General features: G+C 48.6%; 1 protein-coding gene across 2 annotated transcripts in view; it reads left to right on the top strand.

The window, feature by feature from the left end:
• The window catches only part of HTT (huntingtin), a 2178328-nt gene that overhangs the window by 335689 nt on the left and 1815240 nt on the right, over positions 1-27399 (top strand). The window lies entirely within an intron of this gene.

Raw genomic sequence — 27399 nt, 5'->3', positions numbered from 1 at the left:
GATCTAACATACAAATAGATTGGTGTTTCTTTATTATCTGCTTGCATCCCTTATAACGATCTATGTACACGATATTCAGATATTACATCAAATATGTGTTTGAACAATGGAAATTCAGCCTTTTTATGAAAGTAAGACTAGAAACAAAACTAATTCCTAATTTACAATTCTAAATCTTTCAGTTTGGGAAAAAAGATTTTTCTGATGGATACATCTGCCTGTGGAGTCCTCACCTTTTGACTTATCCCTTGTGCAGCATTCCACTGAAACTTTTCTCATAGGTCTCCCACATCGACGAGGACGTGAAAATGGAACGGCTACGCTCGCGACACCGCGTGTCGTCATCAAAGCCATAACAAAACTTCATCAGTGTGCTGACTTCGGTTCCCTTATTCGCCGCTTAACGGTTTTTTGGGACTCTCCATATTTTAGTAGTTTTATATTGTTATAGTCATCCGTAATTGGTGCAGTGCGATGGCTGCTCAGAAGAAGTCTGGGTTTAAACCTTGTAGGAAATGCGGGTGTCATATGTCCATCACGGACCCCATGATGATTGACTTTGGTACCTGTCGTCTGACCACGACATCGAGGGATGTTCTTCGTGTCGCTGAATGAATAAGAAAGGCCCTCAAGGAGATGGAAGCGAAACTGTTGATGGCCAGGGTAGAGAAGCAGAATAGGGGTCAGAGAAGGACATGATCGAAGACAAAGTCACCGACTCCGCACACCTCAAAGTCGTAGAGGAAGCACTATAAGAAGCAGCTTCATGGCTCCAGACGTCGCTCTTCTAAGGGCAAGTTGCCGAAGTTAGTGTCCCCAGCTTTACGGCATCACAGGAATTATGTAGTATTTTTCTTCCCCTTCACCTCAGGTGACCCCCACTCATTCTCCGACTCCGAGGGACTCTCCGCCCAGGATATTGACTCCTTTGCATCTGACCATTCCGCCCCGGCTCCAGTGTCTCCGACGCCGCAGCCAGATCATGCCTTGCGACTTCAGACGGTTCTTGAGCAGGCGGTATCAGATTTGTACCCACCTGTTCTAGCTCCAGGAACAGATCCTTCGCATTTCTTAAATGCAGGTCCAGTGGGACCGCTGTCATTCAACACAGGCTTACCACCTCATTATGCCCAGGCACCTTTTATGCTATTTATGCAGATGACCCCGAATTGGCCTCTCCTGACGCTGAGGTTCTTGACGCCGATACCATCCCTGGGGTGGGGGGGAGGATGGATTATTATCCGGCTCTGGTCCGGCTCCATCTCGACTTCGTATGGCGCCTCCGGCCGTCCCTGAAAAGGCCTCCATTGGCGCCAGCTCTGAAGTCACCAGCGCCGCATCTTGCATCGCAAACGCCTGTACCCAAGATAAGGTCTAGAAGAGAGGCACGGAGGCTTTTGGAGGAGGAAGAATTCCTGGAGCAACAGGAAGAGGCTTAGGAAAGGGAAATAGTGGATCCCATGCATGAGTTTGAAGGGCTTCAAACTCAAAATTGAAGGGCTAGTTGGATAGATACGCTCCAGAGTGGGAACTCTCTTCTCCTAAGAGTCTTCCTTCACAGGAGGTCTCTTACAACCGGGAAGGCTGCTGATCTCCTGGACTTGCAGTTGCTCACTGTGGAGATTAAATCAAACATCTTGACTGAGGTTCTTCACTTTCCTTTAATGTTGATAGAGCCTCTGCTCCCATTTAATGAGGCTTTGACGAAGCCCATTCTAGAAGTGTTGCAAAAGCCTATGTCTGACCCATCTATGTCCAGATCGATGGCAAGGCGGTACAAAGCTGTGCCTCCGGATACACGCACTCTTGTCTTGAGAGCTTGGTTGTTTAGGCGTAATGCTCTTCAAAGCATTCTTCTGGCTCTTTTCCGCCCACTCCTGGAGATAGGGATTCAAAAAAGATGGAGCAAGGGATTCAAAAAAGATGGAGCAATGGACCAAAAAGGTATTTTCATCAGCTAGTATGGCTTTAAAATCGACAAACACAACGTGCCTACTGGGTTGCTACATCCATTCGTTGATGGGTTCGGCTAAAGAGGTGATCCCTACACTCCCAGTGGATGTCCAGGGCCATTTTGCGAAGGTGCTGTCGAACACTCATGCTACAGCCCGTCCAGTTATTCAATCTGGGCTTGACATGGAAGACTCTGTTGCTAGAGTGATTGGTTCCCCAGTGGCAACTAGGAAGCTTGCCTGGCTGAGGGGGCGTCTGGTTTTTCTTCTGATGTCCAGGACACCCTTTTGGATTTACCTTTTGATGGCTCTAGACTTTTCGGATCCAAGCAGGACTCATCGCTTTAAAGACAGTAGAGCCACCGCAAGATCAATAGTAGGGAAGCAGCTCTAGATCCTCTATCTTAGAGCATGTTGGACTCGTGAGAGGTCGGGTGTCCCATTTTCTACAAAATTGGAAATCTGTTTCATCAGAGCTCTGGGTTTTGGATCTCATAGAAATGGATATGCCCTTCCTTTCCGGGAGTTTCCTTTCCCCCTTCGTCAAGGATGGTTTTCGGAGGACCATCTGTTGCTTCTGCAGCAGGAGGTTCTATCTTTGCTAGAGAAAGGTGTGATAGAGGAGGTTCCGAAGTAGGACAGGGGTCAGGGATGTGGCTAGAGTGGTTGATTCCCCAGTGGCAACTACGAAGCTTGCCTGGCTGAGTGGGCGTCTGGTTTTTCTTCTGATGTCCAGGCCACCCTGTTGGATTTACCTTTTGATGGCTCTAGACTTTTCGGATCCAAGCAGGACTCAACGCTTTAAAGACAGTAGAGCCGCCGCAAGATCACTAGGCCTGCAGTCTCAACCTAGGGGCTTTGGTTATCGAAGATTTCTGGGCTTTGGAAAGGGTACTCCATTTCGAGCCCAGCAGCAACAGTAACAACAGCTGTATACAACATACAGAGGGAAAGGTAGAGGTCGCCTGCGAGGCTTAGCTCGCCAACAAGTCTCCTCCTCACATGTTCCCCCAACTGGTTCCGCAGGGAAGCAGCTCTAGATCCCCCATCTTAGAGCATGTTGGACCTGTGGGAGGTCGGGTGTCCCATTTTCTACGAAATTGGAAATCTGTTACATCAGATGTCTGGGTTTTGGATGTCATAGAAATGGATAGGCCCTTCCTTTCCGGGATTTTCCCCCTCTTTTCCCCCCTCGTCATGGTTGGTGTTCGGAGGACCATCTGTTGCTTCTGCAGCAGGAGGTTCTATCTTTGCTACAGAAAGGTGCAAGAGAGGGGGTTACAAAGTAGGACAGGGGTCAGGGATGCTACTCTCAGTATTTCCTGATCCTAAAAAAGGACAGGCGATTGAGACAGATCCTAGACCTCAGGATCTTGAATTTTTACCTCAAACAGGAGAAATTCAAAATGTTGACCCTAGCTCAGAATCTTCTGGCGCAGCAGCAGGAAGACTGGATGGTGTTGACCGATTTACAGGATGCGTATTTTCACATTCCCATCCAGAAGTCGCATCAGAAGTATCTCCGTTTTATGGTGGGATCCAGACATTACCAATTTGCGGTCCTTCCTTTCGGTCTTACATCTGCACTATGAGTTTTCACAAAGGTGATGGCGGTGGTTGCAGCACATCTTAGGAGGTTGGGCATTCCTATCTGGACGACTGGCTGCTCAAGGCAAAGTCGCTAGAGATGGTGCTGCATCATCTGCAAGTGACAACGCAGATGTTGTTCGACTTGGGTTTTTCGATAAATGTACCCAAATCTCACCTTGTGCCCTCTCAGCGCAACCTGTTCATAGGGGCAAAACTGGACACTGCTGTGAGTTATGCTTTCCCGCCTCCTCAGAGGATTCTAGACATCCTGGGTACGATTCCAATGTTTCAAGATTGAGCGGCTGTTCCAGTCCTGAAGGTTCTGCACCTGCTCGGTCTCTTTGCTTACTGCATACTGTTGGTTAACCATGTACGCTGGCACATGAGGGCACTCCAGTGGTGCCTCCGCAGGCAGTGGTTTCAACACAACGGAGATCTCGGGGAGGTGGTCAGAATCTCCAGAAACGCTGCAGCGGAGCTGTCATGGTGGAGTTTTCCGGGCAACCTGGGATGCCTCCACTCTGGGATGAGGAGCTCATCTGGGGGATCTGTAGGTCGTGGGCCTTTGGTCTCCAGAGGAAAGATTGTTTCACATCAATCTTCTAGAAATGCGGGTGTTTCATTTGTCTCTCAAAGCCTTTCTTCGCTCCCTTCACGGTCAGTCGATTCAGGTCCTGACGGACAACACTACAGTGATGTGGTACATCAACAAACAGAGAGGAGTAGGATCGTATCGTCAGCTCAGGACCATCAGATTTGTGTAAATGCAAATCATTTGGCTGGGGTGCTGAATGTGCGTGTGGACAGTCTCAGCAAGCAATACTCTGCTGATCACGAGTGGCGTCTTCATCCGGAGGTGGTCCATCACATTTTCAGGATGTGGGGGTTTCCTTGGTTGAACCTACTTGCAACTCACAAGAGCGCCCTTCGTTGTGCAGTCTCCAGTATCCGATGCGGGGAGATTTAGGGGACGTGTTTCGGTTAGATTGGGGTCTCCGCTTCTTTATGCGTTCCCTCCCATACACTTGATATCTGGTGTTCTGTTGAATGTACGCCAAGACCGTGCCCAAGTCATATTGATCGCCCCGGATTGGCCAAGAAGGGTGTGGTACACAGACCTTCTTCACATCGTATCGCACTCTCCGCTTTGTCTCCCTTTCAAGGGAGACTTCCTTTCGCAGTTGCAGTGGCAGATTCTGCACCCCCAATGCTAGAGCCTGCACCTTCATGCCTGGAGATTGAACGGGGCAAACTGAGTTTATTATCTCTCCCATCGGATGTGGTGGATGGTATATTATCGGCCAGGAGACACTCCACAATATCTGTTTGTTCTGGTAAGTGGCCCCTGTTCGTTAAATGGTGTGGAGAGAGATCAATTGACCCTTTGCAGACCCATTTATCTGATATTCTGCCTTTCGCTCGTTCCTTGGCTCAACCGAGTTGTGCAGTAGCAACTGTTTAAGGCCACTTGTCTGCCTTGTCAGCCTTTCTTTGTTTACTAGACCAACCCTCTTTGTTTACGTCTCCCACAGTCATGAGGTTCTTTAAGAGTCTCACTAACAGTTTCCTTCCACTACATTTATCATGACTCTGTGGGATTTAAATGTAGTTTTTACTTTCCTGTTGGGGTCCCCTTTTGAGCCAATGCATAGTTGTCCGTTGAGACTTCTATCATTCAAGACAAGTTTTCTGATTGTGATTACTTCTGCCAGGACGGTTAGTGAGCTACAGGGTCTTAGTTCTAAGCCTCCTTTTACCTCTATTCATACAGATAAGATGGTTCTTAGGACCAGAGCTGCTTTCCTGCCTAATGTGGTCACTCCCTTTCACCTATGACAATCTATCACTTTACCCACTTTCTATCCTCCCTCTCACCCTTCAAAGGAGGAGGAGAGACTTAATCGCCTGGATCCCACGAGGTGGTCAGCTTCTACCTGGACCGGTCTTAAAACTTCAGGCTGAACGATCAACTCTATGTTGGTTACGAGGGAAAAATGAAGGGCAAGACTGTCCAGAAGCGAACACTGTCCAGGTGGATCATTCTCTGCATCACGATCTGCTACACCTTCGCCAAGAAGGATCCTCCTGAAGGTATTCAAGCTCATTCCCCCAGAGCTAGGTCTTCTTCGGCTTTGACTAGAGGTGTCCCTGTTGTAGACATCTGCAAGGCAGCAACTTGGGCATCCCTCCACACTTTTGTGAAGCATTATTGTTTAGACTCAGAGCTGATGAAGGATGGCCAGTATGCCCGTTCTGTGCTGCAGGATTTTTTGGTATAGGCAGGCGGGCACCCTCCTCCAGGAACGAGACTGCTTGAGGATTCAATTCAAAAGGTGAGAAATCCATTGGTAGATGTATCCATCAGAACAACAAGTTACTTAACTTCAGTAGCAATTTTTCTGGTGGATACAGTATTTGCCTGTGGATTCCTCACTGACCCACCCACCTCCCGTTACCTGTCTACTTATACCGAAAAGATTTGTAGTATGAAATTCTTTAATTTCATTGTTATTCAAAATGTTGTGATTCTTGACACTTGGAAATGTCTATATTCAGAATTTCCAGTTTTCATTTCTGCTTATATGGTATTGTATGTATACTTGTGGAAATGTTGTATATGCTGTATACTTGTGAAAGGTTTTCGGTTCGCCCATTCGCCTTGAAGGCATAGAAAAAATTGGTGGAACTGATGTCAGGATGCTGACGAGATCTTTTTATGGCTCCGACGATGTCACGCGGAGTTGCGACCGGAGCCATTGCATTGTGACATCCTCGTCGATGTGGGAGAGCTATGAATAAAGTTTCAGTGGAATGCTACGCAAGGGATAATTCAAATGGTGAGGAATCCACAGGCAGATACTCTATTCACCGGAAAAAGCGTTACTGAAGGTAAATAACTTGTTCCTCAAGATTATTAGAGCATACATGCACCTTTTACGTATTTAATTGTTTTTAATTTCACGGTATCAAAATAAATACAATCTTGAATATGTTTAGATATCTTCTGTGGTCTTGTATATAAACTTACCGCATAGGGCATTTTCTAGAAGACATTTTAAAGTGCGTACATAGACATGTTACATAGCAACCAATCAATAGTAATTACAAGTGCCTTCTCATGTCATTTATTTGTAGTAACTGAGGATGAAGGTATTGTATCATATATGTATGATGTGCTTGTTGTAGATGTAACATTTTAGTGGAACAAATATAATTGATGTTTGCATAAAAATAATGTATGCCAATTTTTCACTAAAGGCTTACTTTTATTTTCGTTATATGCATTTTAAACAAAAAGCAGGTCATCCAGTGGGATGTCTAAATGTTTTAGGCCCACAATCTGAAAAACCTATTGCAAAAATGTGACTTTTTGAATGTGTTATTTTGAAATAGTCCAGTGTCTTTTAAGCTTCATTGTTTTTGTTTTGTAAAGTAGATCTTTCAGCAATTCATAAAAATCAATTGTCTGCTTTGAAATTTGTTAACACGGGTCCGTTGGCGACTCCCGCACAGGTTCAAGAGTTTCTTGCTAACATGGACTGCCTGTTTAGGCCTCGGGCTCCCGCCGGCACGCCTTTGGGCCCCGCAGTCCGTGTCGGGATCCTGTCAAGCCTTTGGCGCTGCCGCCGGCTCCTGCCCTGGCGCCGCAGGATCCTGCGTCGCTGGCTCCGGCCACGGCGCCACAAGGTGTCACTCTGCCGGCTCCGGCTCCAGCGCCACCCTCCGTTCTGCCTCAGGCGCCACAGTGGATACCATTTGTTCCGCCCTGCCCCAGTTCCAGGACAATTTTGTCCCTACCTGGGATCCGCATTGGGACACGGCGTCTTTTCGGCCCCGTCCCGCCCTGTTTGTTCCTTTCCATGTCCCTGCCCCATTTGTTCCTTCCCCTGTCCCTGCCCCGTTTGTTCCTTCCCCTGTCCCTGCCGCCGCGGTCTGTACTACATACGGCGGAGGTTGAGGACGACTGGGAGGGGTCCGAGGACCCTCTTGCTTGTCAGTGTGATTCTGAACAGGACTGGGCGGATGCCTTAGAGGAGGCCGGCGGCCTTGATGTCTCCTCTGACCCAGGGTTTGCCTCTCACCCACCTACCATCGGGCAGCTGAGTTCCTCAACCTTGATCTCCCTACGGTGGCCCTAAAAACTAATCTCCTCACTGAGGTGCTCAAGACGGCGTCGGAGCCCCTGCGGTCATTTAATGAAGCCCTCACTGACGTTTTACAGGGCAGTTGGTCGCGGCCAGCCACAGGGGCCCTTGTGGATAAGAACGTCGCCAGGCATCCTCGCCCGGTGCCGGGTGACCCCGCCTTTCTGACCACTCATCCTATGCCCGAGAACCTGGTCATCCAAGCTTCGATGTTCCAGAGTGCCTTTCCTAAGGCTCCGCCCGATAAGGACTCTTAAGAAGCTGGAGCAGTTCGGCAAGCGGTTGTTCTCTTCGGCCAGCTTAGGGCTGCGGTCGGTGAACACTGCATGCCTCTTGGGCCTCTTTTCCCACGCGGTGTGGGATACAGTTGCACAGTCGCTGCCTAGTGTCTTGAAGAGATCCAAGCTGTGCTGTCCCAAGCTGTTGCTGTGGGTAAAGATGCGGCTAAGTTAACCATTTGGTGTGGTTTGGGCACCGCAGACTCACTAGCTATGGCAATTTCTATGACTGTGGCGCTTCGTCGCCACGCCTGGTTGAGATCTACTATGTTCTCGCCAGATGTCCAAAACTCACTCATGGACATGCCCTTTGATGGCACTCGCCTTTTTGGCGATAAAGCCGACAGAGCGCAGTAGCGTTTTAAGGACTCTCGGACTACAGCCACCACTCGCCCGGCCATGTATACCTTTCATTCCTTTCGTGGCCACGGAAGAGGCGCACTGCCCACTCATTCAGTCGGAAGCCTGCGCAGAACTAAACTTGGCACGGCCCAGAGGCCGCCGTGGCGGCACAGGGGGTCAGCGTGCGGGTCAATCCATCTCCACCTCTGACCCCCGCAGCATCCGCCTCAAAGCCTTCCTAGTCCGAACTTTGGGATGCACCCCACGCCAGTGGGCTGCAAGGTTTGACATCACCTTCCCCATTGGCGTTCTGTCACTTCCGACAAGTGGGTGCTGCAACTCGTCTGGGGTGGTTACTCCCTTCCCTTCGAGTCTACCCCCCTAGCCATGCCACCTCAGTTCCACCGTATGTCGGGGGATCACTTTGCGCTTCTCCAACAAGAAGTTATGGCCCTCATGGCCAAGGGGGCCAGCGAGGGCGTTCCAGGGCCAGAAGTAGGATGTGGTTGTTATTCCCGCTACTTTCTGGTCCCCTATGAAGGACAAAGGGGGCTTGCGCCTCATCTTGGACCTCAGGAACGTCAATCGCTTCCTCCGGAAGGAGAAGTTCAAGATGTTGGCTCAGGTCTTGGCTTCCCTCGACCCTGGAGACTGGATGGTAGCGTTGTACTTGCAGGACGCATATTTTCACATCCCCGTCCTGCCGGCCCACCGGCGTTACCTGCGGTTCACGTTAGACCAGGAGCATTTTCAGTTTGCTGTGCTCCCCTTTGGCCTTACCAACGCCCCTCGGGTGTTCACGAAAGTGATGGCGGTGGTGGTAGCTCACCTGCGCAGGTCAGGGGTGTCAGTCTTCCCCTACCTCGATGACTGGTTGTTGAAGGCCGGCTCGCCCCAAGCTGTTGTCACCCACCTTCAGACTACGGCCGACCTCCTGCATTTGCTGGGTTTCTCCATCAACGTGCCGAAGTCGCACCTAAGTCCTGCTCAGAAGCTCCCCTTCATCAGTGCGGTTCTGGATTCGACGCGCTTTCGGGTTTATCCTCTCGAGCAGCGAGTCCGGGATATTCAGGCTATGATTCCGATCTGTCAGCCTCAGCCTCTATCCCGGAGTTCAGTCAGGATGATCCTCCGGCTCCTGGGCCTGATGGCCTCCTGTATCCTGCTAGTGCAACATGCCAGATAGTACATGCAGGTTCTGCAGTGGGACTTGAAGTTCCAGTGGGCGCAGCATCAGGGCAACCTGTCGATCACGTCCAGAGGTCACTGCACGACAATTGCAGTGGTGGCTCACGAATTGCGATTGAGTCAATGGCAGATACCTCTTCCCTTCACCAACCTTAGCATACAGTGCTGACTGATGCGTCCCTCCTGCGATGGGGAGGCCACTTGGGAGAGGCGGAGATCAGAGGCCTCTGGTCTCCGGCGGAATCCTGGCTCCATATCAACCTTTTGGAGCTTTGGGCGATCCGACTTGCACTGAAGGCATTCTTTCCCTCTGTCCCTGGGAGTGTGGTGCAGGTGTTCACTGACAACAACACCGCCATAGGGTATTGCAACAAACAGGGCGGGTGGGGTTGTGGACCCTATATTAGGAGGTTCTTCGCCTCTGGACATGGCTGGAACATCATGGCATCACCTTGGTGGTTCAACACCTGGCAGTTTCTCTGAACTCCATGGCAGACAACCTCAGCCACCGGTGCTTGATGGATCACGAATGGTGTCTAAACTCGGAAGTGGCGCAAGGCCTCTTTCTGCAGAGGGGAGAGCATTGGTTAGATCTATTCGCCACCAAAGAGCACGCGCAATTTCATCAGTTCTGCGCGTTGGAATTTCCAAGGCGGCACTCGCTTGGCGACGCTTTTCGTTGCGAGTGGAGTTGCAGTCTTTATGTACGCCTTTCCGCCTATACCACTTCTGCTCAGAGTGCTGAAGAAGATTTGGCGCGACCGAGCCCAAGTCATACTTGTGGCTCCAGATTGGACATGAAGATACTGGTATCCCAAGCTACTCAACATGGCGATCGATCCCCCGATCCGACTGCCTCTTCAGGAGATTTCTGTCTCAGCAGCAGGGGACGGTTCTCCACCCGAAACTGTCCAGCCTCCACCTCCATGCGTGGAGATCGAGCGGTGACAGTTGACAGCCTTCGATCTTCCTCCCGAAGTCTGTGATGTTATTCTGGCAGCCAGGCGTTCCTCCACTAAAACGGTATACGCCTGCAGATGGAACAAGTTTGTGGCATGGTGCACAGCGAAGGCTGTGGATCCCCTTTCTGCCCCTCTTTCCGAGGTTCTTCTGTTCCTGCCTTCTTTAGCCCAGCACGTCGCTGCTCTGGCCACTATCAAAGGTTATATTTCGGTCATCTCTGCCGTTGTACGGTTTCCAGATCAGCCTTCTCTTTTTAAGTCTCCGGTTGTTAACCATTTCCTGAAAGGCATTACGCACCCGTTTCCTCCCGTGCCGTTCATATTGCCTCAATGGGACTTAAACCTTGTCTTGATGTATCTGATGTGCGCTCCCTTTGAGCCCCTTCATAACTTCTTACTCTCAAGACGGCTTTCCTGGTAGCTATCACCTCTGCCAGAAGAGTGAGTGCGCTCCAGGCTCTTTATTCCACACCTCCTTTCCTTCCTTTCTGTTCATCCTGAAAACGTGATTTTAAGGACCCGTCCTTCTTTCCTGCCAAAGGTTATCACGTCCTTCCACATTGGGCAGACCATCATTCTTTCTGCCTCTGCATCATTCAAAAGAGGAAGAGAGGCTCCACCGTCTGGACCCAAAACGTGCGCTCTCACTCTATCTGAAGCGCACGCAACAGTTCCGGGTAGATCGTAGGCGCCAAAAACTGTCGGTCGTGCACAAACGGACTATCTCTCAGTGGGTCGTTCTGTGCATCAAGGCATGTTAACCGTTGGCTAAGAAGGAGCCTCCAGATGGACTGCGTGCCCATTCCACCAGGGAAACAGCAGCCACTACTGCCTTGGGACGCGGCGTTCCCTTGCAGGACATTTGGCAGGCAGCTACGTGGGCTTTGCTGCACACATTTACCAAGCATTACTGCCTTGACAGTCAAGTCCGGAGAGGCGGCTTCTTTGTTTGTACTGTTCTCTGTGACTGTCTCGTGTAATCTTGTTCGCAAACCCACCACCGGGGTTGGTATTGCTGGGGTATCTATTCTAAGGTAAGGAATCTATCACTAACGTTTCTCTTTCAGATGCACTAGTTACTACTTGTGTAACAATATATCTGTAAGAGACATTAGTTAGTGAGAGATTCCTTACCGCCCCACCCATCCTCCCCGTTCTGCAAACTGATTTCTAGGGTTAAGGTCATCCCTTTTAGGGCCCTAGTTTCATGGCACCAGTGGTAAGTTTCTTGCATGGCTCTGCGTTCCTGGTGCAGAAAGTTGTGTGCAGAACTGATGTCAGCACTCATGGGTGGCGCCTAAGTAGTCTCCGTGATATAATGTTGGCGCTTATGACTCCAACCACGGACGCGGAGCCGCACAACGCCACCTACCGACGTGCAGGGGTACTGCTGATGAAAAAACTTTCCCGGTCCGGTCTGATGCCTGGTGATATTCTAGGGTAGGGAATCTATCACTAACTAATGTCTCTTACAGATATATTGTTACACAAGTAGTAACTTGTGCATATGTCTTATATCAGAGACCTGGCTGCAGAGTCACACTACACCAGTGCTATCCCTTGCGTTCCCTGGGGAATCAATCATAGGCATTTGTAGAGCGCACTACTTACCCGGAGGGTCTCAAGGCGCTAGGGGTGGGGGGGGTGCTGCTACTGCTCGAACAGCCAGGTCTTGAGCTTCTTCCTGAAGACGAGGTGGTCTTGGGTCAGGCGCAGGTTGGTCGGGAGGGAGTTCCAGGTCTTGGCGGCCAGGTAGGAGAAGGACCTTCCTCCTGTCGTCGCTCTTCGGATGCGGGGACGGCGGCGAGGGCGTGATTGGCTGATCGGAGGTGTCGTTTGGGAGCGTAGAAGTTGATGCGGTTGTTGAGGTAGCTCGGGCCTTGGTCGTGAAGGGCTTTGTGAGCGTGGGTGAGGAGACGGAAGGTGATTCTCTTGTTGACCGGGAGCCAGTGCACCATCAAACAACTAGACAGGCCTAACAAGAGGGGGGCAGACGTGATTATAGCCTCACTGGCCCCCCATCACATCAAAGTACTGGATACAGTGCTGACCGATGGTATGGAACTGATGGTGTTTTGGTTACACTCACGGGGAGGTGCGAGTGGGACTGGGGCGGTAGTGTATCACCCTCCAGGAGAAAATAATAAACCTTTCTGCGCTTCACTTCTGAAGTACCTCGCACCATATATTCCACAATCTGAACTCTTTTTCTGGTTGGTGACTTTAATCATCACTTTGACGACCCCGCAAACACAGACACGAAGTGCCTGGTATCGGCCATGGAGTCATTAGGGCCCTCACAAATGATCCATGAACCTACTCCCATAGCAGGACAGACCCTGGACAATATTGTTGCTAATTTGGTCTATCAGTAGATCCCCCTTTGGCACTGACCTGGACTGATCAGTTTGCACTCAAGTTCACCACTAAGGTGATAGGCAGAGGCAGCAAGCCCCAATGCAGAGTGATTCCTCTGAGAGCGAGGAGGAAAGTCACTCTGGGGTAGTTTATTCAAGCTTTTAGACCCCCCTTCCTTTGATAAAGAAGAGGGACCTTAGAAAATGGGAGGCCTCTATTGAAGACACTCTAAACATGATTGCGCCTTTTAGAGTAATGCGGACGCAGGATAAGGGCAACTCAGCCCCCTGGTACTCAGAGACTCTTAAAAAGGAAAAGGCCCAGTGTAGAGGCAGAGAAAGAAAATGGAGGAAAACCTAACAGCCAGGGGCCTTCTCAGCATTCTCAGCATCACATAGAATCTACTTAAAAAACTGTAATACATCAAGAAGAGCCCATCTAGGCGCATGAATACCTGAGGCAAAGAACTCCTCCAGGGAGCTTTTCAAAATGCTCAAGGAGTTCACAAACCCTAAAGTAAATACACCATCCATCACCCCGACACAAACGCTATGTAATGATTTAGCTAATCATTTCAAGGACTAAATTGATAAGATATACCGTTCCCTGGTGGTAGGAAAAGTTTCTAAGGGGATACCTCCGTCTGGGAGAGACCCCTCACTACCCAGACTAGACTCCTTCACACCAATTACTATGCCCGTCTTTTCGTTTCACCAGCAGCAGAAGCTGGGACAGCCGGGTCAGCAAGGGGGCTAGGACTCAGTCCCCCAGAGTGCCCTGCGAGCCTTTGATCACGCCGACAGCAGTGCCAGGAGGCGCCGCCTATAAAACACCAAGCGGGCTCCCGCAGCGCGGGACGCCCGTCTTTTCGTTTCACCAACAGCAGCAGCCAGGACAGCCGGGTCAGGAAGGGGGCTAGGACTCGGTGCCCCAGAGTGCCCTGCGAGCCTTTGATCGCGTCAACAGCCGCGCCAGGAGGCGCCGCCTATAAAACACCAAGCGGGCTCCTGCAGCGTGGGACGCCCTCTTTTCGTTTTACCAGCAGCAGCAGCCGGGTCAGCAAGGGGGCTAGGACTCAGTGCCCCAGATTGCCCTGCGAGCCTTTGATCGCGTCAACAGCCGCGCCAGGAGGCGCCGCCTATAAAACACCAAGCGGGCTCCCGCAGCGCGGGACGCGCGTGGGCGAAGCCCAGCCCAAGGGCGGGCCCGTCCTTGCCCGTTACAGCCCAGAATAGGCTGGGCTGGGCCACCCCCCCTTCATCCATCGCTGGACTACTTGCGCTGGCTCAAAGAACCTAAGGTACTGTGCCTTATCACCCTATCCCGCCTAGGCAACTCCCTGTGATCCATCTAATTACGGACATTCCATACAAATCATCACTTAATTTTCACTCTTGGTGGACTCTGTGCTTAGGAGAAATGTTGAACTTCCCTTGCTTCCTTGCAAGCTATAGTGAATCCAATTTGTTTGAGGCATGGGCAATATAAAGACAATGGAGGGGTTGGGTGCAAACAGTGGCCACAACCGGGGGCAGGGTGTGGGAAGAAAGCTAAAAAATCTAATAAACGGGCTAAAAATAATTGTGTAATGGATAGGATCGATACCCTTATACTCGAGTGCGAAGATATCTTAAGCACCGAGAAATCTGTACCGATTAGGAACGCCCAATCACCACCTCATACTCACACCACTCAAGCCAAGTCCACCATCCCTTCGATGTTTACTAGACAGCCCATGGGTAAAGTAACCAAGCATACTAACGAAATATTGCACGCACCCAAGCAGGTACAAACATTGGAACCTCATATTATAGATATAATTCCCCCTTAGGCAAAAATCCCACCCATAGCTAATCTACCTGAAACTTGAATACATTGCACAAACAGGTTCACAGTCTTGGCAGAAATTTGTTGCTGCTGTAATATTGTCTGGATCTGGAAGTGCAAGCAATAAGGATGCGGACAGCTCATCCCAGGGTCTGCACCAGCTTGTTGTCTTGCTTAGACAAGACATAGGGACCTTGAGAGGAAAGATTGACGAATAATTTGTTGCAAATAAAATTCTGACTCCGAGCGTAATAACTCATAATCAGGCTTCAAGCACTCTGGCAGAAGAGCGCATACGCTCGCAGCGACCACCTCCTTCCAAACAGGATCAAAGTACTCAAACATGTGGACGCCTATTCGCTTCCTTAGCATCAAAGAGGGATATAGCACCTCCCCCTTTACACAATAGACAGTACAGGTCTTCAGCCTTGCATCCCAGAACCCAGTTTTGCTGCAAATTCCTGTACCTTGCATGGTAACTAATAACACACAAGCATTAATAACAACCTCTGAAATAGTGACAGGAAATCACCGTCGGCTAACTCCTTATTCAGAAGGGAATAAAGTTTACATGGTGAATGTTCCAAAACTAGGTATTCTATCAGGCTACGAAAGCGAAGAGTCAATAATTAATAAGTCAATACATTGGATTTGTCATGTTAGGTTGTGTCGTTCACTTATTAGGGAGGATATTGTTAGGGCAAGGAGGTACATGACACACACACAATCACTAGATTAAATTGTGTTGACTCTAGCTAGTACCTTCCAGGCAGAGAATCTTGTTTCACTCGAGTTCCGTACCTGCTACCCTGACTCATCATTAATACAGCTTAGGCGGCTTCCGTTATCTTCATCTTTAGGAAGTGTTAATGTCCGACATCCGGTAGGGCTGCCAAGTGGATCCTCGTCTTTGTAAGCCAATGATTGACCACCAATTGAGACTCAGTTATCGCAGCAATCGCAGACACCTCTGCCACCCGTGTATACAGCTCTCCCAAGCGCCCCAGATTTACAACAGATACCTACCACAGCTGCAACTTATGGTACGTCTACTAATTGCCAGTTAAAAATGTTGTCATGGAATATCGCTGGCCTTAGTAATAAGCTGCCCTTACCCCATTGGAATGACTTGGTAGGGGGTTATGATATTTGCGCCTTCCAAGAAACTTGGAGTTTGGTCCCCTTGTACAAATCGGGCTATAGCTGTTTTTGTATACCTGCTAGCACCAAAGGGAGGGGTTAGTATTGCCCTCAATTGTACCACGCTCAAATGCCATCCTTTGAGCCCCAATATTATGAAACTCACCAGTAAGTGTGTAAGAGGGGGGATGGTACTGGATCTCTTTAATGTTTACATAAGGGGGGGTAAGAAGGGGTAACACATCCCCTGCTCTTATGGTACTTGAACATGGCTTATCAGATTGCTTGCCCAATTCCAGACATTTAGTAGTTGGTGATTTAAATACTACTTTCGAGCCACTTAGTGCAGGGGATATAGTAGGGATTGAGGATGAAGATGATGGTTGCGGTGTACCACCTTTGTCCATACCCCCTGTAAAGCAATAGACTCAGGTGGCTATCCAACTGTATGCTCTTACTCTGGAATACGGTCTAAGAGCAGCAAATGATAGGACTTGATCTGATGCCCTAGGGGCATTTACTTAGAATAGGGCAACTAGTCCATCCAGAATTGATTATATATTAGTGGATTTGAGGCTTTGGGGCAGTGTTCTAGATATGTTGGTGGGTAACACAACCAACAGTGATCATAATCCTCTTTGTTTGTCAGTCAGATCCCCCTGGTCACCAATTTGCCATACATTACCTAATCACATCTATTCTGTAGCTAAGGAGGTGATACCCTCAAACTCTAGTAGAGCACTGAAGTGGCCAAAGGTTACCCTTGATGAAGTACAAATGGGAGCCATTATGGGAGTTCTTTGTGAAAGCATAAATGAACTAAGAGAAGGAATAGTAGAAGGGCCGGTTAATGCTCTTAGTGCACACACTCGCACTAGTGAACAAATTTGTGGTTACTTCCAAGCCCCGAATAGGCCTGCTAAACCTGCTGCCCAAATAGGAAAAGGCAGAAAATGGTTCACAAAGGAGTGTAGACTCAAACGCACGTCCCTGATAAGTGCGATTAGAGATAAGAAGAGCCCAGCCATCAAAGTAGCAAGGCAGGATTACGGAAAGGCACAGCATCGAGCAAAGCTGGACCGGGATGAAAGTCGTTGGGTTGACCTAAAAAATGCGAGTTTAGCAAGAGACACTAATCGCTTTTGGTCATTGGTTAGACAGGCAAATATGGGGGAGTCCGAACAAATCCCTAATCACATCACATCCAAGGCCTGGTTTGATAATTTCTGTAATTTGTACTCCGAGCCTATCAGCTTAGATTTGGAGGTTTATTCTGTTCAACTTTCATTAATCCCAAATGAGGGTGACTGTGATCCATTTACATTACAGAAGTATAGTCAGCCATAAGCAAGATACTACCCGCAAAAGCCCCGGGACCTGATGGCTTACCAGGGAACTTGTTCTTAGCTGACTGGGATAATTGGGCTGTGTATATTCTCCTCCTCATCAATTCAATCGTTGGAGGAGGCCCGATCCCAGAATCGGGGAAGGTAGCTGAGGTAGTCCCAATTTACTATAAGGGGGCCAGAGAATACCCCTCTAATTATAGGCCAATTAGCCTCATAGATGCAATGCAGAAGCTAGATGGCAGGGTCACATTACAGAGAATTCAACTATGGGCAGAGGAAGAAGATATTCTCTCACGATTTCAAGCGGGTTTTCGGACCAAGATAGGAATGGTGGACCAGGTCTTTAGGCTTCTTATGATATATTGGAAAGTGGTGATACTTGGTTGGGGCAGTCTTTACATTGCCTTTATCCATCTGAAGACTGCCTTCGACCTGGTCCCTCAAGACAAGTTATGACTTCTATTGAAAGGCATGGGCATCCCTACATTAATTCTCAACTTATTAATAAGGCTACACGAGGGTAACTATGCTCAGATTAGGTGGGGGTCACAGGGACATATTACTGGCAGGATTCCAGTAAACAGGAGAGTTCGCCAGGGTTGTGTGATGGCACCCACCCTGTTCTCATATGTGAACGGGGTGGTTAAATTCCTGCAAGAAACACTGGCAGATGCCCCGACCCTGGCAGGCAACAAGGTGCCAACTCTCCTGTTTGCTGATGACACACTCTTGATTATGAAGGCACCAGCAGGCCTCCAGAAGCTTCTGAACAGGTTTCAGCTTTTTTAGGTCTCGTAGCGAAAACACAGCGCGTCAGCGCTGTGTCTCGCCAGAGATCTTTTGTTGCCGACTGTGCTTCCCAGGAGACCGTGCCGGCCGCGCGCATCGCCTTGGAGGCGATTTGAAACTGGAACGCGCGCTGTGGCCAGGCGCTGTCTCCTGGGAAGCTCAAGCACCACACACGCATGCGCATACACACAGACACACACACAAGCGCCCATGCACGCACGCACATACATACATACATACAGAGACACCCCCTCACACATACACACACACGCGCACACACACACACAAGTGCACCGAGGCCCCCCGCACCCGCCGTCACCGTCTTTCACATACATACATACACACACGAGCATACACACACACACACACACACAAGTGCACCAAGCCCCCCCAGCCTTTTGAAACTTACCTGGCCAATGTCGGGGACTCTGCTCTCAGCACGCGGCGCCCAACCTCCTGCTGGCGCGGCCCCGGGGCTCTACACCGCTCACAGGAGCCCCGGGCCGCGAGACGCATTGACTCCGCCTGCCTCCTCTTCCGGTATGGACGTGGCCCCGCCCCCGTCACAGGCGACCGTGCCTGACTTCCGGGGCGGGATTCCGGGGGCATTTTAATAGCAGCCTTGTAGTATCGTAGCAATTATACACGAACAGAGGAAGTGATTTTTATATACATGTTTGTAAAATGCTGTTCTTTTACATTTATTACTATCAGTTACAGGCAGTATATTCCCACAAGCGTTCTATAGGTCATTTTTCTTACAGGAAGCCGGTGCATGTGCCCGCTTTTGATAAAGAACCAGGTTATGGAACATTTCGAGGGACGTATGTGTGGTTTAATTTCCTGGCACGGAGCTGGGCTCGCGGGAGGTCCGGCCTGGAGCGTGGTGCCGAGCCTGTGCTTATTACTGGGGAATCATGGCGCACAGAACTTTGCCTACTCTGATGTTTGTTTATTCAGCCTGCGGACAGGTTTTGAGCAACGCATTTTGCCTGAGATCGTGTTTATTTGATCCCGCAAGCAAGCCTGAAGTGCACTGGTTTGCCATCACTGATGGTAGAAGCCGCTTTGCTGGTGCTTATGTTGATTAGGGCTACACATTAACCTCGTGGCCGCTGCAGCGCAAATAACACACACCCTTCCTCCAAGAACTGCACACTGCCCCCGCAGTCCCCCAACTCCCCAAAGACAGTGCACAGAAATAAATACGTTCTAAATAGTTCTTGCTGAGAACGCACTTGCATTTTCAGCCTTCTCGTATCTCTTGAATGTATTAGATATTTAAAAAGTACAAGTCGTCAAGTAAATGCCGCTTTCAGCACACATTTCTAGTTCCCATGCAATCCTGGGTGCACCTCCTTGCATCACCTGCTGCTGCCAGAGAGATACAGCCTTGAACCCTATTCATCATTGTCTTGGAAAAGGGAGTGTTTTTCTCAGTCTTCAAACCCTGTAACACAAGCTCAGCATGAACACCTTTGATCCATAAAATTACACAGGAAGCTGAGAGAAGAAACCAATGCCAAAATCAGAAAATGCATTTCAGTACAGCGACACCAGAGTTCAAAGCCAACAAACCTGTCAACGCAACGCAATTGATCGTATGAAATAATAAACACAAGAGAGCATCGCCGAGCACGAACCATAAATGGCTGATATTTTCCCAGGGCGCATACAGCAAAGTTGTTAACTGCATTCCTCCGCGGTTCAAGTCCAGTTAAATCAATGCATACAATAGGAAAATAAAATCAAGTATGCAGCACCGATTTGTAATCCACCAGAAAAATACGATTGCAAACATGCTTGCATCTCACAAAGGGGTCTGGAACAAGGAGAGACAGTTGAAGAAATAGAAATAAAATGTCCACCCTCCCAACAGTTGCTGCACAAAGTACTCGTGCCCATGATGATATTTGGCCTTCAGCACAGCTCAATTATAAATAATCATAATTCGCGACCAAGTCTTCCAAAGCCCCACGGCTGCCGTCTCTGAAAGTGGGAGTGGCGAGGCAGGTGGAGTTTGGCACAGGACGATTTATCCTCTGTTTAGCAGGCTCAGAAGAACAGTAAAAGATGAGGAGGGAGGTGTAAAAAGAGAAATTAAAATAATCTCAATCCGCCTAATCTACAAAATGGGGAACCGTGCAGTTTTTCTGCTGGGTGTGGTCAAATGCGTAACACTAGCTTGCAATGTCGCTGCTTTGCAGTTAGGGCAGGTAACAGTCGAGTAACAGCTAAGATCTTATTTTTTAAGCATTTGCAATGCAATAGGTCTCGCATTTACAAGAGTTTGAGCTAATGCCATTGTAAATGACAATGCTTTTTATTTTTGGTTAAAAAACTAATTCATAACTAAAAGGCATTGTCATTTACAATGCCAATAGCTCAAACTCGCGTAAATGTAAAAAGTATGGTGACTGTATTGGGGTGACCCGTTTTGAGATGGGGGTTGGGTGTACACCTACGCTTTACCTAACGTGTGGTGTGCATAAGTGTTGGGCAGTTTACATTTGGGTGCCGGAGGGGGTGCCTGGACGCGTATGTGAGGGATCCTGTACAAGTAGATGTATGTGTGTGTTTTGTCGAGTTACACTCACTCCTGTAATCTCACCTCATCCACATTGCTCACATCACCCAAATTCCTGCACTCTCTACCACACTGCTTTCAAGAACAGCATACTCTTGCACACACTGTCACTGCTCACCAAATCAAAGTTTGCTAAAAATTTTATGCAACGGCATTGTCATACACAATGCCAATAACTCAAACTTTAATACTACGAGACCTATTGCATTGTAAATGCTTGTTGTAGTACTTGGGGTTTAGTCATAAATACGTGTAAAACAAAGTTTATGACCTTCAACCCCCATAAATCGTTTAAGAGCAATATCATCTTAGAGGGAGTCTGTCTTGAGAGAGTTAAGTCCTTTTATTATCTTTGCTTACCCCTCTCTGATAAAGTCCAGTGGAAATTTCATTTGGACAAAATGCTTCTGAACCACAAGCGCGCAGTTGGAGTGATAGGTAAGGAACATCGCTTGTCATAAAGCAGGCCTATTGCTCCAACCCTCGCCGTGTACGAGGCTTAAGCAGTCAGTTCTGCTCTTTATGGCGCCGAACTATGGGGTTTGAACAATCTTGACGACCTTGGTAGTTCATAAAATAAGTTCCTTAGAGACCTTCCTATGCTACCCCAGGGAACACCTTTATCCCCTTGTTGTATGACTTGGGCAGGTGTCATATTAAAGATCTGGCCAAACTCCGCCCTCTGCTGTATTGGGCACGCCTTAGGCACACCTCAGAACTTGCAAACATTCACTGAGGTAATGACACTGGATACTGGTAAAAATATAAAATGGATTTCGAATGTCAAGGCTCTAGTGCTAACCTTGGGACTTAGAGTCAGGGACCTCCCAAAACCCCGACAAAAAACGAGCTCAAACGCATTTACTGGGAGTGGATAGGTGCTAGAGATCATAGTAATCCGAACCTAGGTAGGCTCAAAGAGGAGTTCTTTTATCACAAACCATTAAGACCATTTGCACCGTACCTAGACGTGATTCAGATACCTAGCGACAGGACTCTATACATCCAATTTAGATTTGGCACAATCCCAGTTGGCTCCGCTGGCCTCCATCATTAGATCCTGTGGCTTTGAGACAATCTCGTATGCGGATGATACGCAGGTGATAGTCCCCATCGAGACGGATCCAGCTGAGACAAAAGCCAAGTTTAAGGCCTGCATGTTGCAAATTGCCACCTGGATGAATGGGAATTTCTTGCAGTTAAACTGCAATAAAACGGAGATCTTCCTATTCGGTAATGCCACGTTGCTATGTTCCTCAGACAGGTGGCCATCGGAACTGGGGGAGACACCTAACCCAACGATACAGGCATGAACCTGGGTATACTGATCGACAATAAGATCTCGCTGGAGGAGCACTTGAAATCAGTATCTGGAACCGGCTTTGGTATCATGCGGATGTTGAGGAAAATCTTCCCACGGATCCCTGTGAAGGACAGAAATACCTTATTACAGGCTTTACTAGTCAGTAGACTGGATTATGGCAATGCGCTTTTAGTAGGAATAAGGGAGGACCTTGCAGCAAGACTACAAGTACTGCAAAATACAGCGGCACGATTGGTCCTTAATAAACCAAGGTGTACCCCCCTCTCGCCCTCTATTGCAACAGCTGCATTGGCTGCCTGTGAGGAAGAGAGCATTGTTCAAATTACTGGTGATTGTGTTCAGAGCACGGCAGGGGATTGGCCCGCTATATTTAAGGAGGAAAATAAAAGCCTATAACCCTGCGCGCTCACTAAGATCTAGCAACCGGAATCTGCTTCTCCCATGTAAAATCTGGAAAACCAATATGGGAGGACGTGCATTCTCACATCTAGCCCCTCTCCACTGGAATCGGTTGTCGGATGAGCTGTACGCCTGCCCCAGTCTGGAACAATTTAAGAAGCTATTAAAAACCAGGCTCTTTTGAATCCGTAATTCCTGTCCTAGCCGCTCGCACTGTGCCGCCAAAAATCGCTGAGAGATCCTTGTGGGGAAGATTCGTTGCGCGATACAAGTCTTAAAAATAAATAAATATGCTAGTTGTGCACTTGTGTAGGAAGAATTGTGCTGCAATACATGTATTTCTATTGCTCTATCATCCCTAAGTGAAATGTAAGTTTTAAAAACTTGAACTTCTGCAGCCTTGAGTGCGGGAACAGTCAAGGCTCTAGACATTTTGACTTTCAGGAAGAACATCTGCCCATTTTGCGTCGTCATCTCATCTCTTATTCCTTACTGCACACTACTCCCATTTCCACCAATGTTACTCCACCATCCTTTGGATTCTTTCAGAAACACAGGATCTTATGCCAGCTCCCTGACACAAATTCTCTTCTACATCTAGTAGTGACTTCATAATCTCTTTGTTTTTTAATGTTATTATGCAAAGATACCAAAGATTACAGTGTCACTGGGAGTGGGTTGACGTCTACTAATACTCTAATTGTCAAGGGTTTTCTGTATAGGGTCCAGAAGGCACGATCATTTTTCTTAATAGCCACTTACCATATGAATCTGAAACCTGGCTTTTTTTAAATATAAACCATATGTCACGGGGGCACCCTTTGCAGCTCTCTTACAATGATGTGCTCCTTATACTGAGGAGCTTCTAGACACCCTAGGGAAGATAATGTCCGGCTTAATTCATGAATGAAATGATACTCACCAGTGAGCGTAGATAATGGGTAATACAAGGATTTAGATGGCTCCTGATTTCTCAGGCTATTACTTTGGAACCATTTCGGAGTACTGAGGAGAGTCTGAAGAACCTCTCTCCAAAAACAAGATGATTTACCGAATGGAGTCTGACATGAGTGCATAAATCAAGATGGAAAAGGGCTGTAATGTGAGGGATCCTCCCCATTGTTGCTCGAATTTAGAGCTGCTGTACTCAAGTTATCCTATGTGGTATTTCCTTATCCCAGCATCATGAGGTTAGAACACGCTAGCTTAAGGGATGTGTTTAGTAAATAAACATTTAATCATTGAAGATTTTACAATTGTAATCTTTGCAAATATACAAGAACCCTCCTGAGGCACAGCCGGGAGTAGCAAGGAAAACTGACCATAACCTGAAACACTCCTGAGGCGGAAGCCGGGAGCACGCTGAAAAACTTGATTTTAAAAACAATCACCTTTGTATTTTCTGTGTCACGTTAAAATTGTACCTTTTAAAAAGCGCACTCACCCGGCAAACAGGCTTAGCGGGCTAGAGACACGCTGAAACAGCGACTCCTTCGCTGCAACGAGCAAACCCCTGACAAACAATTTCCCGCCGCCATTTACGGCGAGGAAGCAAGGCCACGCCCACCTGAGGCCACGCCCACCCCCCTCCTTAACCCTTTAAAACAATGTGCAATCACCGGACGCGCAGCGGACGGGCGCAGCGGGCGCGCCGTCAGCGCGCCGAAGGCGCGCCAAAGGCAAGCCCGTCTGGGCCCGTCCGGACCCGGACGGCCCTTGGCCCCGTTACTCTGCCAGGCATCCTTCAGGAGCGAGTGGTGTATACAGCTGACACATTACGAGCCCTGCGTCCTAAAACCACCCTGCCCTGCCACCACACGGTTACAGAAGGTAAAATCTTTCTGACCTGTCCATACTGCAATCCGGTCCCTCCCCCCAAAAGCATTACACCGGCCCTGAAAGCCGGGCTCCTCAACTGCCGTTCCCTCCCGAAACACGCCACCGAAATAAACCTCCTAATCCAGGACCACGACTACGACCTAATGTTCCTCACAGAGACATGGCTCTCGGATTGCACTGATCCGGATGTTGTCGCAGCTCTCCCCACAGGCTATCTCTGCCAAACGTTAAATAGACCTAAAGGGAGGGGAGGCGGGATAGCCATAATCCACAGGCAACGATACGTTTGCAGGATGACGAACGCTGACATTGAAGATTGTGAGTGCGGCCAGTTTTCCATTCAAATCACTCCAGCCCTCACTGTAGCGGGACTTTTGACCTATCGCCCCCCGGGGGCCCCAGGCAATTTCCCCAACTCCTTAGTTGAAGCCATCTCTCAACTAGCCTCCTCCACTTCCAACTTCCTGTTATTAGGTGATCTCAATTTCCACTTCCTTGACCCAACGGATCGTGTGGCCGCGGACATTAGACATGACCTCACAGCCTTAGAGGTAGGTCTGATGAACAACGAGCCCACCCACGAGAAGGGCCATTTATTGGATCCTATCTTCTCCAATATTCCAACGATGACCACCGAGCCTCCGGTGACCCTTCCATGGACTGACCATTTCCTCGTCCCCTTTTTCTGGGAAACCCCCAGGTCTAATTACTCTATGCCTAAAACCCAGGTTACTGATCGCCAATGGCATAAATTGCCACTGGATATTTGGGCCCGTTCTCTGACCGAGTCCACTCCTAAGCTTTCCTCGGACCCAAATTTGGCAGATAAACAATTCAGTGACTGGATTACGTCGTCTCTGGACACTCTGCTTCCAAAAATCACCACTTTCAAGCAACCAAAAAAGATATCCCCTGCTCCGTGGTACACTCCGGAACTTAAAATCTTACGGCAAGAATGTAAAAAGACCGAACGTTCATGGAGACGTGAGAAAACAGGAGCGAATAAAAAAATCTACTCCATTTCTCTTCTCAATTATAAAACCGCTATCCGGATTACCAAAAGCGTGTTCTTCCAGGAGAGAATAGAGAGAGCAGGTGGCTCCGGGAAGGAATCATTCGCTATCCTGAAAGAACTTTCAAAACCACCAGTACAAGATCATGGACCCCCCTCTGACCCTATAGCCGATCAAGAGAGATGCCAACAACTGGCTAACTTTTTTCAGGACAAAATACAATTAATCCTGGATTCAATTCCCCCCTTGCACCCGAGGGAAGAAACCGTTTCTCCTCATTCGACTTCTCTCACCGGCCTATCCACATGGGGCCAGGTCACCTCAGATGAAGTGCAAACAACGCTTAACTCTATGAAAAGTGGCTCCCCTAGAGACCCTGCTCCTCTTCGGATGCTTAAAGAGGTAGCCCCTTCCATCATCCCCGCCCTCACCCAGTTGATTAATACGTCACTTCAACAGGGAGTTGTGCCCCAGAGTTGGAAGAAGGCAGTGGTAAAGGCCTTATTAAAGAAACCCACTCTGGACCCTGATAACCTGGCAAATTATCGGCCCATTTCCTTACTCCCAGGAGTAAGCAAAATTGCGGAAAAACTCATCAATAAGAAACTCTCAGAGTATTTAGAAGCCAACAACAAGCTAAAAAACTCCCAGACGGGCTTTCGACCAGGACAGGGCACGGACATCGCCCTCCTGGCGGCGGTAGAGGAAGCCAGAACGCTGCTAGATGGTGGAGGATCAGTGGCAGTGATCCTCCTCGACCTTAGTGCAGCGTTCGACACCGTGGACCACCAGCTCCTCATCGAAAGGCTGGCAAAAGTTGGTCTAGAAGGCACAGCCATATCCTGGCTCTCATCCTTCTTGACACAACGATCCTATCAGATCTGGGAGAAAGACGCCCGCTCCTCCGAAATGCCCCTCCAATGTGGTGTGCCTCAGGGCTCCTCCCTGAGCCCTACATTATTTAACATATATATGTCCACATTGGAGGAAGTCATTACCCCTTTCGGAGTGAGTGTCATCAACTACGCTGATGACACCCAATTAGTGGTGTCGTTGTCCCACCCTCAACAACAGAAAGCCGATCTCCTTAACTGCCTCACGCAGGTCCATCACTGGATGAATACATCAGCGCTAAAATTAAACGGGGCAAAAACCGAGGTCCTTGTACTCGGCCCAAAAGGAACCTCATTTCCGTTGGACATGTGGCCAACATGTCTAGGTCCCCCCCCAGACCCAAAGACAGAGGTAAAAAGCTTGGGTGTCTGGATCGACTCGGAGCTCTCTTTCGCCCCACAAGCAAAAAAGGTCGTAGGGACCTGTTTCGGTCTGCTTAAATCCTTGAGGAAAGTCCTGCCCCTTCTTCCTCCGAAATCGCAAAAACTTTTAGTCCAGGGTCTTATTATATCTAGACTGGACTATAGTAATGCGATCTATTTGGGTGCACCGGAAGCAACATTGACTAAATTGCAGAGGATCCAGAACACCGCTGCTCGGATCATTACCAACACCCCGGCCAGATCTTCGGCCAAGCCTGCCCTCAAACTCCTGCATTGGCTCCCCATAAGGGAGAGAATTAAATTTAAAGCCCTGTGTTTGGTGCACAAAACCCTGAATAACCAAGGCCCTCCAATTCTCCGAAACTTCATTACCCCTTACATAGCCACAAGAACCCTTCGCTCTAATGCAGAAAACCTTATCAATGCCCCAAGGTTTAGGAAAGCACGATCAGGAGGAAGACGGTTCGCGGTTCATGCGGCCCGTCTTTGGAACTCCCTCCCACGAGATCTTCGTCTGGAACCCCACTACCTCCGTTTCAGGAAACGACTAAAAACACATCTTTTCCCCTAGCCCTTATGCTCCTCCCGTTAACTCAGTCCTCAGTCATGTCTCTTAGGTTCCTCAGCGCTGGGATACTTCCGGGTGACTATGCGCTTTATAAAAATAAATAATAATAATAATAATAATAATAAATAGTAATTTGAACTTGGAAGAGCATAAAGTACAGAGATACTGTAAATTACTAATAACGGTTGTTGCATCATTTCAGTCTTGAGCATCATGGAGAGTTCTCATTCATGTCTTTAAGCATGGTGGAGTGGCTACAGCTAACATTTGTTTTGCCCCTTATGTACACCTGAGAATTTCTCTTCATATTGTTAGGCAACTGTCAAGGCATGTTCATCCAGGGTCACATTCTGACCTCCACATAAATAAAATTGGGAGTCAAGTTAGTTACTTTCCAAAAGTAAGTCTGGTAACTTGAAGTTCAGAGTCTAAGAAAAGGGGTCAAGTTCCTTGTGGTCTGGTCTGCCGAGCA

This window comes from Lissotriton vulgaris, chromosome 3_2 (assembly GCF_964263255.1).
Source record: "Lissotriton vulgaris chromosome 3_2, aLisVul1.2, whole genome shotgun sequence".
NCBI lineage: Eukaryota > Metazoa > Chordata > Amphibia > Caudata > Salamandridae > Lissotriton > Lissotriton vulgaris.
Note: the sequence above shows the minus strand (reverse complement) of the source record. Positions and strands in the feature narration are given on the sequence as shown.